Here is a 15,000-nt window from a genome sequence, read left to right as displayed (position 1 = left end):
CATACTCATAAAATTCTCAATATATAGATTCCAAAAAAGTGCTTCCAGCGAAAAGACCTGAAAGAACACTATGGGATGTAAACCTGAATACCTTTCAATAATATGTTCTCCATCCATGCATACCACCTACATGATAAAAATCATCTCAGGGGAACAGATGACCGCGTGGCCTAATGGATAAGGCGTCTGACTTCGGATCAGAAAATTGAGGGTACGAGTCCCTTCGTGGTTGTTTTCGGCCAATGGTCACACAATCTGCTTCACATTCAGAGAGGAAAAAGTATTTTCCAATACTCTTGTAGTCCTCACTTTCTCATTACTAATCAATAATAAAGTGGAGTACATACTGTAAACTCATTCAGGTTGCATCTTCAGTCTAACTACTTGTGCATTTTAGTGGCATTAAAAAGTGCTTCTATGCCGACGCACTGATTATGTAATAGGTTTGCAGAATTTTGACGTGACAGAATGGGTTTTTAGTTTAAGTGTGTGTAGAAGAACTGCAAGGTGTGTGCCTATGTGTGCATAGAGTGCTACATGTGTAAAGTCTGTATGATTTGGGCAGTTAAAGCGCTGATTTTGCCTCCGAGTAAGAAAAGTACTACAAAAAATGTATAAAGGATCGGCACATTGGCTGCCTTTGCTGCTGCCCCCGTTGCCTAATTTGTAGTGAAATGGTTAAGTTGCAGAGTGTGGTTGAACTTGGTTAGGAGACTTGGTGCCTCTTTCCGTGTCCTGCTGATGATAAGGATGGCTTGATACCATTTTCTAAGCCAAGTATATTGAGAAAAGAAGTAAGTGAAGAAGAAGTGTTGAGTCCAAAGTGGTTCTCCAATTTCTCTCCACTTGCTAAAATTGCAAAGTCTCCATTATAGCATAGAAGAGAGCGTTAAAGTCGGGGATGGAAGAGGATGAAAATGGGAAGTTTACTTATAGAGAGAAGTGAGAAATGCCCTGTGTGCACACACCGGTGTCTGACCATAGAATACATTTAAATAATGCCTCTAGAAAAGAGCTATGCATGTGTACCTCAGTGGCGTCATGGATAAGGCACTGGCCTCCTAAGCCAGGGATTGTGGGTTTGAGTCCCATCTGAGGTGATAACAAAAATCCACCCTCTTTCTTTTCCAGAAAATTAGGTAGATTTATTACATGCTTCCTCTCAGAAGTTTATGAGGGATTAGGTACTTTGAAACGGTCCCATTTTACTTGTGTACACTTCACAGTCATGTTAGAGTTCTGAAACTGTAAAGTAGATTTTTAAATGCCTATTTTTGTGAGATGCATTTTCGACCGGCCAGAACATATTCCTTTGGAAAAAATGATTTGAATTGGATTGGTGTGAATCTTGTTTCTAGAGGTGGTGACAGGCTTTCAGCTACTTGAATAGGTCAAGCCAGGATTCATAAAACTTATACAACCTATGTGAGTGTGAAACATTAGCATATGCAGGAAGGAGCAATTTGTACTACTTTCAAAACAGTTTCACTCCACGTCTGGAAACGTCCAGAGCTATGTAGAGCCTACAAATGAGCTTTAAACTCATGAGGAAAGAGGTTTGTATGCAAAAAGGAAAACGAAAGCATATCGTACTCATAAAATTCTCAATATATAGATTCCAAAAAAGTGCTTCCAGTGAAAAGAGCTGAAAGAACACTATGGGATGTAAACCTGAATACCTTTCAATAATATGTTCTCCATCCATGCATACCACCTACATGATAAAAATCATCTCAGGGGAACAGATGACCGCGTGGCCTAATGGATAAGGCGTCTGACTTCGGATCAGAAAATTGAGGGTACGAGTCCCTTCGTGGTTGTTTTCGGCCAATGGTCACACAATCTGCTTCACATTCAGAGTGGAAAAAGTATTTTCCAAAACTCTTGTAGTCCTCACTTTCTCATTACTAATCAATAATAAAGTGGAGTACATACTGTAAACTCATTCAGGTTGCATCTTCAGTCTAACTACTTGTGCATTTTAGTGGCATTAAAAAGTGCTTCTATGCCGACGCACTGAATATGTAATAGGTTTGCAGAATTTTGACGTGACAGAATGGGTTTTTAGCTTAAGTGTGTAGAAGAACTGCAAGGTGTGTGCCTATGTGTGCATAGAGTGCTACATGTGTAAAATCTGTATGATTTGGGCAGTTAAAGTGCTGGTTTTGCCTCCGAGTAAGAAAAGTACTACACAAAATGTATAAAGGATCGGCACATTGGCTGCCTTTGCTGATGCCCCCGTTGCCTAATTTGTAGTGCAATGGTTAAGTTGCAGAGTGTGGTTGAACTTGGTTAGGAGACTTGGTGCCTCTTTCCGTGTCCTGCTGATGATAAGGATGGCTTGATAACATTTTCTAAGCCCAGTATATTGAGAAAAGAAGTAAGTGAAGAAGAAGTGTGGAGTCGAAAGTGGTTCTCCAATTTCTCTCCACTTGCTAAAATTGCAAAGTCTCAATTATAGCATAGAAGAGAGCGTTAAAGTCGGGGATGGAAGAGGATGAAAATAGGAAGTTTACTTATAGAAAGAAGTGAGAAATGCCCTGTGTGCACACACAGGTGTCGGACCATAGAATACATTTAAATAATGCCTATAGAAAAGAGCTGTGCATGTGTGCCTCAGTGGCCTAATGGATAAGTCACAGGCCTCCTAAGCCAGGGATTGTGGGTTCGAGTCCCATCTGAGGTGATAACTAAAATACTCCCTCTTTCTTTTCCAGAAAATTAGGTAGATTTATTACATGCTTCCTCTCAGAAGTTTATGAGGGATTAGGTACTTTGAAACGGTCCCATTTTACTTGTGTACACTTCACAGTCATGTTAGTGTTCTGAAACTGCAAAGTAGATTTTTAAATGCCTATTTTTGTGAGATGCATTTTCGACCGACCAGAACATATTCCTTTGGAAAAAATGATTTGAATTGGATTGGTGTGAATCTTGTTTCTAGAGGTGGTGACAGGCTTTCAGCTACTTGAATAGGTCAAGCCAGGATTCATAACACTTATACAACCTATGTGAGTGTGAAAAATTAGCATATGCAGGAAGGAGCAATTTGTACTACTTTCAAAACAGTTTCACTCCACGTCTGGAAACGTCCAGAGCTATGTAGAGCACACAAATGAGCTTTAAACTCATGAGGAAAGAGGTTTGTATACAAAAAGGAAAACAAAAGCATATCGTACTCATAAAATTCTCAAAATATAGATTCCAAAAAAGTGCTTCCAGCGAAAAGAGCTGAAAGAACACTATGGGATGTAAACCTGAATACCTTTCAATAATATGTTCTCCATCCATGCATACCACCTACATGATAAAAATCATCTCAGGTGAACGGATGACTGCGTGGCCTAATCGATAAGGCTTCTGACTTCGGATCAGAAGATTGAGGGTTTGAGTCCCTTATTGGTTGTTTTTGGCCAATGGTCACACAATCTGCTTTACATTCAGAGTGGAAAAAGTATTTTCCAATACTCTTGTAGTCCTCACTTTCTCATTACTAATCATTAATAAAGTGGAGTACATACTGTAAACTCATTCAGGTTGCATCTTCAGTCTAACTACTTGTGCATTTTAGTGGCATTAAAAAGTGCTTCTATGCCGACGCACTGAATATGTAATAGGTTTGCAGAATTTTGAAGTGACAGAATGGGTTTTAAGCTTAAGTGTGTGTAGAAGAACTGCAAGGTATGTGCCTATGTGTGCATAGAGTGCTACATGTGTAAAATTTGTATGATTTGGGCAGTTAAAGTGCTGATTTTGCCTCCGAGTAAGAAAAGTACTACACAAAATGTATAAAGGATCAGCACATTGGCTGCCTTTGCTGATGCCCCCGTTGCCTAATTTGTAGTGCAATGGTTAAGTTGCAGAGTGTGGTTGAACTTGGATAGGAGACTTGGTGCCTCTTTCCGTGTCCTGCTGATGAGAAGGATGGCTTGTTACCATTTTCTAAGCCCAGTATATTGAGAAAAGAAGTAAGTGAAGAAGAAGTGTGGAGTCGAAAGTGGTTCTCCAATTTCTCTCCACTTGCTAAAATTGCAAAGTCTCCATTATAGCATAGAAGAGAGCGTTAAAGTCGGGGATGGAAGAGGATGAAAATGGGAAGTTTACTTATAGAGAGAAGTGAGAAATGCCCTGTGTGCACACACCGGTGTCTGACCATAGAATACATTTAAATAATGCCTCTAGAAAAGAGCTATGCATGTGTTCCTCAGTGCCTAACGGATAAGGCACTGACCTCCTAAGCCAGGGATTGTGGGTTCAAGTCCCATCTGAGGTGATAACAAAAAATCCTCCCTCTCTCTTTTCCAGAAAACTAGGTAGATTTATTAAATGCTTCCTCTCAGAAGTTTATGAGGGATTAGGTACTTTGAAACGGTCCCATTTTACTTGTGTACACTTCACAGTCATGTTAGTGTTCTGAAACTGCAAAGTATATTTTTAAATGCCTATTTTTGTGAGATACATTTTCGACCGGCCAGAACATATTCCTTTGGAAAAAATGATTTGAATTGGATTGGTGTGAATCTTGTTCTAGAGGTGGTGACAGGCTTTCAGCTACTTGAATAGGTCAAGCCAGGATTCATAAAACTTATACAACCTATGTGAGTGTGAAAAATTAGCATATGCAGGAAGGAGCAATTTGTCCTACTTTCAAAACAGTTTCACTCCACGTCTGGAAACGTCCAGAGCTATGTAGACCATACAAATGAGCTTTCAACTCATGAGGAAAGAGGTTTGTATGCAAAAAGGAAAACAAAAGCATATCGTACTCATAAAATACTCAATATATAGATTCCAAAAAAGTGCTTCCAGCGAAAAGAGCTGAAAGAACACTATGGGATGTAAACCTGAATACCTTTCAATAATATGTTCTCCATCCGTGCATACCACCTACATGATAAAAATCATCTCAGGTGAACGGATGACCGCGTGGCCTAATGGATAAGGCGTCTGATTTCGGATCAGAAGATTGAGGGTTCAAGTCCCTTCGTGGTCAATTCTGGCCAATGGTCACACAATCTGCTTTACATTCAGAGTGGAAAAAGTCTTTTCCAATACTCTTGTAGTCCTCACTTTCTCATTACTAATCATTAATAAAGTGGAGTACATACTGTAAACTCATTCAGGTTGCATCTTCAGTCTAACTACTTGTGCATTTTAGTGGCATTAAAAAGTGCTTCTATGCCGATTCACTGAATATGTAATAGGTTTGCAGAATTTTGACGTGACAGAATGGGTTTTTAGCTTAAGTGTGTGTAGAAGAACTGCAAGGTGTGTGCCTATGTGTGCATAGAGTGCTACATGTGTAAAATCTGTATGATTTGGGCAGTTAAAGTGCTGATTTTGCCTCCGAGTAAGAAAAGTACTACACAAAATCTATAAAGGATCGGCACATTGGCTGCCTTTGCTGATGCCCCCGTTGCCTAATTTGTAGTGCAATGGTTAAGTTGCAGAGTGTGGTTGAACTTGGTTAGGAGACTTGGTGCCTCTTTCCGTGTCCTGCTGATGATAAGGATGGCTTGATAACATTTTCTAAGCCCAGTATATTGAGAAAAGAATTAAGTGAAGAAGAAGTGTGGAGTCGAAAGTGGTTCTCCAATTTCTCTCCACTTGCTTAAAATTGCAAAGTCTCCATTATAGCATAGAAGAGAGCGTTAAAGTCGGGGATGGAAGAGGATGAAAATGGGAGGTTTACTTATAGAGAGAAGTGAGAAATGCCCTGTGAGCACACACAGGTGTCTGACCATAGAATACATTTAAATAATGCCTATAGAATAGAGCTAAGCATGTGTACCTCAGTGGCCTAATGGATAAGGCACTGGCCTCCTAAGCCAGGGATTGTGGGTTCGAGTCCCATCTGAGGTGATAACAAAAATCCTCCCTCTTTCTTTTCCAGAAAATTAGGTAGATTTATTACATGCTTCCTCTCAGTTCTGAAACTGCAAAGTAGATTTTTAAATGCCTATTTTTGTGAGATGCATTTTCGACCGGCCAGAACATATTCCTTTGGAAAAAATGATATGAATTGGATTGGTGTGAATCTTGTTTCTAGAGGTGGTGACAGGCTTTCAGCTACTTGAATAGGTCAAGCCAGGATTCATAAAACTTATACAACCTATGTGAGTGTGAAAAATTAGCATATGCAGGAATGAGCAATTTGTACTACTTTCAAAACAGTTTCACTCCACGTCTGGAAACGTCCAGAGCTATGTAGAGCATACAAATGAGCTTTAAACTCATGAGGAAAGAGGTTTGTATGCAAAAAGGAAAACAAAAGCATATCATACTCATAAAATTCTCAATATATAGATTCCAAAAAAGTGCTTCCAGCGAAAAGACCTGAAAGAACACTATGGGATGTAAACCTGAATACCTTTCAATAATATGTTCTCCATCCATGCATACCACCTACATGATAAAAATCATCTCAGGGGAACAGATGACCGCGTGGCCTAATGGATAAGGCGTCTGACTTCGGATCAGAAAATTGAGGGTACGAGTCCCTTCGTGGTTGTTTTCGGCCAATGGTCACACAATCTGCTTCACATTCAGAGAGGAAAAAGTATTTTCCAATACTCTTGTAGTCCTCACTTTCTCATTACTAATCAATAATAAAGTGGAGTACATACTGTAAACTCATTCAGGTTGCATCTTCAGTCTAACTACTTGTGCATTTTAGTGGCATTAAAAAGTGCTTCTATGCCGACGCACTGATTATGTAATAGGTTTGCAGAATTTTGACGTGACAGAATGGGTTTTTAGTTTAAGTGTGTGTAGAAGAACTGCAAGGTGTGTGCCTATGTGTGCATAGAGTGCTACATGTGTAAAGTCTGTATGATTTGGGCAGTTAAAGCGCTGATTTTGCCTCCGAGTAAGAAAAGTACTACAAAAAATGTATAAAGGATCGGCACATTGGCTGCCTTTGCTGCTGCCCCCGTTGCCTAATTTGTAGTGAAATGGTTAAGTTGCAGAGTGTGGTTGAACTTGGTTAGGAGACTTGGTGCCTCTTTCCGTGTCCTGCTGATGATAAGGATGGCTTGATACCATTTTCTAAGCCAAGTATATTGAGAAAAGAAGTAAGTGAAGAAGAAGTGTTGAGTCCAAAGTGGTTCTCCAATTTCTCTCCACTTGCTAAAATTGCAAAGTCTCCATTATAGCATAGAAGAGAGCGTTAAAGTCGGGGATGGAAGAGGATGAAAATGGGAAGTTTACTTATAGAGAGAAGTGAGAAATGCCCTGTGTGCACACACCGGTGTCTGACCATAGAATACATTTAAATAATGCCTCTAGAAAAGAGCTATGCATGTGTGCCTCAGTGGCGTCATGGATAAGGCACTGGCCTCCTAAGCCAGGGATTGTGGGTTTGAGTCCCATCTGAGGTGATAACAAAAATCCACCCTCTTTCTTTTCCAGAAAATTAGGTAGATTTATTACATGCTTCCTCTCAGAAGTTTATGAGGGATTAGGTACTTTGAAACGGTCCCATTTTACTTGTGTACACTTCACAGTCATGTTAGAGTTCTGAAACTGTAAAGTAGATTTTTAAATGCCTATTTTTGTGAGATGCATTTTCGACCGGCCAGAACATATTCCTTTGGAAAAAATGATTTGAATTGGATTGGTGTGAATCTTGTTTCTAGAGGTGGTGACAGGCTTTCAGCTACTTGAATAGGTCAAGCCAGGATTCATAAAACTTATACAACCTATGTGAGTGTGAAACATTAGCATATGCAGGAAGGAGCAATTTGTACTACTTTCAAAACAGTTTCACTCCACGTCTGGAAACGTCCAGAGCTATGTAGAGCCTACAAATGAGCTTTAAACTCATGAGGAAAGAGGTTTGTATGCAAAAAGGAAAACGAAAGCATATCGTACTCATAAAATTCTCAATATATAGATTCCAAAAAAGTGCTTCCAGTGAAAAGAGCTGAAAGAACACTATGGGATGTAAACCTGAATACCTTTCAATAATATGTTCTCCATCCATGCATACCACCTACATGATAAAAATCATCTCAGGGGAACAGATGACCGCGTGGCCTAATGGATAAGGCGTCTGACTTCGGATCAGAAAATTGAGGGTACGAGTCCCTTCGTGGTTGTTTTCGGCCAATGGTCACACAATCTGCTTCACATTCAGAGTGGAAAAAGTATTTTCCAAAACTCTTGTAGTCCTCACTTTCTCATTACTAATCAATAATAAAGTGGAGTACATACTGTAAACTCATTCAGGTTGCATCTTCAGTCTAACTACTTGTGCATTTTAGTGGCATTAAAAAGTGCTTCTATGCCGACGCACTGAATATGTAATAGGTTTGCAGAATTTTGACGTGACAGAATGGGTTTTTAGCTTAAGTGTGTAGAAGAACTGCAAGGTGTGTGCCTATGTGTGCATAGAGTGCTACATGTGTAAAATCTGTATGATTTGGGCAGTTAAAGTGCTGGTTTTGCCTCCGAGTAAGAAAAGTACTACACAAAATGTATAAAGGATCGGCACATTGGCTGCCTTTGCTGATGCCCCCGTTGCCTAATTTGTAGTGCAATGGTTAAGTTGCAGAGTGTGGTTGAACTTGGTTAGGAGACTTGGTGCCTCTTTCCGTGTCCTGCTGATGATAAGGATGGCTTGATAACATTTTCTAAGCCCAGTATATTGAGAAAAGAAGTAAGTGAAGAAGAAGTGTGGAGTCGAAAGTGGTTCTCCAATTTCTCTCCACTTGCTAAAATTGCAAAGTCTCAATTATAGCATAGAAGAGAGCGTTAAAGTCGGGGATGGAAGAGGATGAAAATAGGAAGTTTACTTATAGAAAGAAGTGAGAAATGCCCTGTGTGCACACACAGGTGTCGGACCATAGAATACATTTAAATAATGCCTATAGAAAAGAGCTGTGCATGTGTGCCTCAGTGGCCTAATGGATAAGTCACAGGCCTCCTAAGCCAGGGATTGTGGGTTCGAGTCCCATCTGAGGTGATAACTAAAATACTCCCTCTTTCTTTTCCAGAAAATTAGGTAGATTTATTACATGCTTCCTCTCAGAAGTTTATGAGGGATTAGGTACTTTGAAACGGTCCCATTTTACTTGTGTACACTTCACAGTCATGTTAGTGTTCTGAAACTGCAAAGTAGATTTTTAAATGCCTATTTTTGTGAGATGCATTTTCGACCGACCAGAACATATTCCTTTGGAAAAAATGATTTGAATTGGATTGGTGTGAATCTTGTTTCTAGAGGTGGTGACAGGCTTTCAGCTACTTGAATAGGTCAAGCCAGGATTCATAACACTTATACAACCTATGTGAGTGTGAAAAATTAGCATATGCAGGAAGGAGCAATTTGTACTACTTTCAAAACAGTTTCACTCCACGTCTGGAAACGTCCAGAGCTATGTAGAGCACACAAATGAGCTTTAAACTCATGAGGAAAGAGGTTTGTATACAAAAAGGAAAACAAAAGCATATCGTACTCATAAAATTCTCAAAATATAGATTCCAAAAAAGTGCTTCCAGCGAAAAGAGCTGAAAGAACACTATGGGATGTAAACCTGAATACCTTTCAATAATATGTTCTCCATCCATGCATACCACCTACATGATAAAAATCATCTCAGGTGAACGGATGACTGCGTGGCCTAATCGATAAGGCTTCTGACTTCGGATCAGAAGATTGAGGGTTTGAGTCCCTTATTGGTTGTTTTTGGCCAATGGTCACACAATCTGCTTTACATTCAGAGTGGAAAAAGTATTTTCCAATACTCTTGTAGTCCTCACTTTCTCATTACTAATCATTAATAAAGTGGAGTACATACTGTAAACTCATTCAGGTTGCATCTTCAGTCTAACTACTTGTGCATTTTAGTGGCATTAAAAAGTGCTTCTATGCCGACGCACTGAATATGTAATAGGTTTGCAGAATTTTGAAGTGACAGAATGGGTTTTAAGCTTAAGTGTGTGTAGAAGAACTGCAAGGTATGTGCCTATGTGTGCATAGAGTGCTACATGTGTAAAATTTGTATGATTTGGGCAGTTAAAGTGCTGATTTTGCCTCCGAGTAAGAAAAGTACTACACAAAATGTATAAAGGATCAGCACATTGGCTGCCTTTGCTGATGCCCCCGTTGCCTAATTTGTAGTGCAATGGTTAAGTTGCAGAGTGTGGTTGAACTTGGATAGGAGACTTGGTGCCTCTTTCCGTGTCCTGCTGATGAGAAGGATGGCTTGTTACCATTTTCTAAGCCCAGTATATTGAGAAAAGAAGTAAGTGAAGAAGAAGTGTGGAGTCGAAAGTGGTTCTCCAATTTCTCTCCACTTGCTAAAATTGCAAAGTCTCCATTATAGCATAGAAGAGAGCGTTAAAGTCGGGGATGGAAGAGGATGAAAATGGGAAGTTTACTTGTAGAGAGAAGTGAGAAATGCCCTGTGTGCACACACCGGTGTCTGACCATAGAATACATTTAAATAATGCCTCTAGAAAAGAGCTATGCATGTGTGCCTCAGTGCCTAACGGATAAGGCACTGACCTCCTAAGCCAGGGATTGTGGGTTCAAGTCCCATCTGAGGTGATAACAAAAAATCCTCCCTCTCTCTTTTCCAGAAAACTAGGTAGATTTATTAAATGCTTCCTCTCAGAAGTTTATGAGGGATTAGGTACTTTGAAACGGTCCCATTTTACTTGTGTACACTTCACAGTCATGTTAGTGTTCTGAAACTGCAAAGTATATTTTTAAATGCCTATTTTTGTGAGATGCATTTTCGACCGGCCAGAACATATTCCTTTGGAAAAAATGATTTGAATTGGATTGGTGTGAATCTTGTTCTAGAGGTGGTGACAGGCTTTCAGCTACTTGAATAGGTCAAGCCAGGATTCATAAAACTTATACAACCTATGTGAGTGTGAAAAATTAGCATATGCAGGAAGGAGCAATTTGTCCTACTTTCAAAACAGTTTCACTCCACGTCTGGAAACGTCCAGAGCTATGTAGACCATACAAATGAGCTTTAAACTCATGAGGAAAGAGGTTTGTATGCAAAAAGGAAAACAAAAGCATATCGTACTCATAAAATACTCAATATATAGATTCCAAAAAAGTGCTTCCAGCGAAAAGAGCTGAAAGAACACTATGGGATGTAAACCTGAATACCTTTCAATAATATGTTCTCCATCCGTGCATACCACCTACATGATAAAAATCATCTCAGGTGAACGGATGACCGCGTGGCCTAATGGATAAGGCGTCTGACTTCGGATCAGAAGATTGAGGGTTCAAGTCCCTTCGTGGTCAATTCTGGCCAATGGTCACACAATCTGCTTTACATTCAGAGTGGAAAAAGTCTTTTCCAATACTCTTGTAGTCCTCACTTTCTCATTATTAATCATTAATAAAGTGGAGTACATACTGTAAACTCATTCAGGTTGCATCTTCAGTCTAACTACTCGTGCATTTTAGTGGCATTAAAAAGTGCTTCTATGCCGATTCACTGAATATGTAATAGGTTTGCAGAATTTTGACGTGACAGAATGGGTTTTTAACTTAAGTGTGTGTAGAAGAACTGCAAGGTGTGTGCCTATGTGTGCATAGAGTGCTACATGTGTAAAATCTGTATGATTTGGGCAGATAAAGTGCTGATTTTGCCTCCGAGTAAGAAAAGTACTACACAAAATCTATAAAGGATCGGCACATTGGCTGCCTTTGCTGATGCCCCCGTTGCCTAATTTGTAGTGCAATGGTTAAGTTGCAGAGTGTGGTTGAACTTGGTTAGGAGACTTGGTGCCTCTTTCCGTGTCCTGCTGATGATAAGGATGGCTTGATAACATTTTCTAAGCCCAGTATATTGAGAAAAGAATTAAGTGAAGAAGAAGTGTGGAGTCGAAAGTGGTTCTCCAATTTCTCTCCACTTGCTTAAAATTGCAAAGTCTCCATTATAGCATAGAAGAGAGCGTTAAAGTCGGGGATGGAAGAGGATGAAAATGGGAGGTTTACTTATAGAGAGAAGTGAGAAATGCCCTGTGAGCACACACAGGTGTCTGACCATAGAATACATTTAAATAATGCCTATAGAATAGAGCTAAGCATGTGTACCTCAGTGGCCTAATGGATAAGGCACTGGCCTCCTAAGCCAGGGATTGAGGGTTCGAGTCCCATCTGAGGTTATAACAAAAATCCTCCCTCTTTCTTTTCCAGAAAATTAGGTAGATTTATTACATGCTTCCTCTCAGTTCTGAAACTGCAAAGTAGATTTTTAAATGCCTATTTTTGTGAGATGCATTTTCGACCGGCCAGAACATATTCCTTTGGAAAAAATGATATGAATTGGATTGGTGTGAATCTTGTTTCTAGAGGTGGTGACAGGCTTTCAGCTACTTGAATAGGTCAAGCCAGGATTCATAAAACTTATACAACCTATGTGAGTGTGAAAAATTAGCATATGCAGGAAGGAGCAATTTGTACTACTTTCAAAACAGTTTCACTCCACGTCTGGAAACGTCCAGAGCTATGTAGAGCATACAAATGAGCTTTAATCTCATGAGGAAAGAGGTTTGTATGCAAAAAGGAAAACAAAAGCATATCATACTCATAAAATTCTCAATATATAGATTCCAAAAAAGTGCTTCCAGCGAAAAGAGCTGAAAGAACACTATGGGATGTAAACCTGAATACCTTTCAATAATATGTTCTCCATCCATGCATACCACCTACATGATAAAAATCATCTCAGGGGAACAGATGACCGCGTGGCCTAATGGATAAGGCGTCTGACTTCGGATCAGAAAATTGAGGGTACGAGTCCCTTCGTGGTTGTTTTCGGCCAATGGTCACACAATCTGCTTCACATTCAGAGTGGAAAAAGTATTTTCCAATACTCTTGTAGTCCTCACTTTCTCATTACTAATCAATAATAAAGTGGAGTACATACTGTAAACTCATTCAGGTTGCATCTTCAGTCTAACTACTTGTGCATTTTAGTGGCATTAAAAAGTGCTTCTATGCCGACGCACTGAATATGTAATAGGTTTGCAGAATTTTGACGTGACAGAATGGGTTTTTAGCTTAAGTGTGTAGAAGAACTGCAAGGTGTGTGCCTATGTGTGCATAGAGTGCTACATGTGTAAAATCTGTATGATTTGGGCAGTTAAAGTGCTGGTTTTGCCTCAGAGTAAGAAAAGTACTACACAAAATGTATAAAGGATCGGCACATTGGCTGCCTTTGCTGATGCCCCCGTTGCCTAATTTGTAGTGCAATGGTTAAGTTTCAGAGTGTGGTTGAACTTGGTTAGGAGACTTGGTGCCTCTTTCCGTGTCCTGCTGATGATAAGGATGGCTTGATAACATTTTCTAAGCCCAGTATTTTGAGAAAAGAAGTAAGTGAAGAAGAAGTGTGGAGTCGAAAGTGGTTCTCCAATTTCTCTCCACTTGCTAAAATTGCAAAGTCTCCATTATAGCATAGAAGAGAGCGTTAAAGTCGGGGATGGAAGAGGATGAAAATGGGAAGTTTACTTATAGAGAGAAGTGAGAAATGCCCTGTGTGCACACACAGGTGTCGGACCATAGAATACATTTGATTAATGCCTATAGAAAAGAGCTATGCATGTGTGCCTCAGTGGCCTAATGGATAAGGCACTGGCCTCTTAAGCCAGGGATTGTGGGTTCAAGTCCCATCTGAGGTGATAACAAAAATCCTTCCTCTTTCTTTTCCAGAAAATTAGGTAGATTTATTACATGCTTCCTCTCAGAAGTTTATGAGGGATTAGGTACTTTGAAACGGTACCATTTTACTTGTGTACACTTCACCGTCATGTTAGTGTTCTGAAACTGCAAAGTAGATTTTTAAATGCCTATTTTTGTGAGATGCATTTTCGACCGGCCAGAACATATTCCTTTGGAAAAAATTATATGAATTGGATTGGTGTGAATCTTGTTTCTAGAGGTGGTGACAGGCTTTCAGCTACTTGAATAGGTCACGTCTGGAAACGTCCAGAGCTATGTAGAGCACACAAATGAGCTTTAAACTCATGAGGAAAGAGGTTTGTATGCAAAAAGGAAAACAAAAGCATATAGTACTCATAAAATTCTCAATATATAGATTCCAAAAAAGTGCTTCCAGCTGAAAGAACACTATGGGATGTAAACCTGAATACCTTTCAATAATATGTTCTCCATCCATGCATACCACCTACATGATAAAAATCATCGCAGGTGAATGGATGACCGCGTGGCCTAATGGATAAGGCGTCTGACTTCGGATCAGAAGATTGAGGGTTCAAGTCCCTTCGTGGTCATTTTTGGCCAATGGTCACACAATCTGCTTTACATTCAGAGTGGAAAAAGTCTTTTCCAATACTTTTGTAGTCCTCACTTTCTCATTACTAATCATTAATAAAGTGGAGTACATACTGTAAACTCAATCAGGTTGCATCTTCAGTCTAACTACTTGTGCATTTTAGTGGCATTAAAAAGTGCTTCTATGCCGACGCACTGATTATGTAATAGGTTTGCAGAATTTTGACGTGACAGAATGGGTTTTTAGTTTAAGTGTGTGTAGAAGAACTGCAAGGTGTGTGCCTATGTGTGCATAGAGTGCTACATGTGTAAAGTCTGTATGATTTGGGCAGTTAAAGCGCTGATTTTGCCTCCGAGTAAGAAAAGTACTACAAAAAATGTATAAAGGATCGGCACATTGGCTGCCTTTGCTGATGCCCCCGTTGCCTAATTTGTAGTGAAATGGTTAAGTTGCAGAGTGTGGTTGAACTTGGTTAGGAGACTTGGTGCCTCTTTCCGTGTCCTGCTGATGATAAGGATGGCTTGATACCATTTTCTAAGCCCAGTATATTGAGAAAAGAAGTAAGTGAAGAAGAAGTGTGGAGTCTAAAGTGGTTCTCCAATTTCTCTCCACTTGCTAAAATTGCAAAGTCTCCATTATAGCATAGAAGAGAGCGTTAAAGTCGGGGATGGAAGAGGATGAAAATGGGAAGTTTACTTATAGAGAGAAGTGAGAAATGCCCTGTGTGCAC

General features: G+C 39.7%; 4 non-coding genes across 4 annotated transcripts; all 4 read left to right on the top strand.

The window, feature by feature from the left end:
* Positions 1-4,920: 4,920 nt before the first annotated feature.
* TRNAR-UCG (transfer RNA arginine (anticodon UCG)) lies at positions 4,921-4,993 on the top strand. The gene has a single exon. It is a non-coding gene; the product is annotated as a tRNA-Arg (tRNA).
* Positions 4,994-5,789: 796 nt separating this feature from the next.
* Positions 5,790-5,862, top strand: TRNAR-CCU (transfer RNA arginine (anticodon CCU)). The gene has a single exon. It is a non-coding gene; the product is annotated as a tRNA-Arg (tRNA).
* Positions 5,863-11,199: 5,337 nt separating this feature from the next.
* On the top strand, positions 11,200-11,272 carry TRNAR-UCG (transfer RNA arginine (anticodon UCG)). The gene has a single exon. It is a non-coding gene; the product is annotated as a tRNA-Arg (tRNA).
* Positions 11,273-14,195: 2,923 nt separating this feature from the next.
* On the top strand, positions 14,196-14,268 carry TRNAR-UCG (transfer RNA arginine (anticodon UCG)). The gene has a single exon. It is a non-coding gene; the product is annotated as a tRNA-Arg (tRNA).
* The last annotated feature ends 732 nt before the right edge of the window (positions 14,269-15,000 follow it).

Source organism: Triturus cristatus, chromosome 4_1 (assembly GCF_964204655.1).
Source record: "Triturus cristatus chromosome 4_1, aTriCri1.1, whole genome shotgun sequence".
Classification (NCBI taxonomy): domain Eukaryota; kingdom Metazoa; phylum Chordata; class Amphibia; order Caudata; family Salamandridae; genus Triturus; species Triturus cristatus.
Note: the sequence above shows the minus strand (reverse complement) of the source record. Positions and strands in the feature narration are given on the sequence as shown.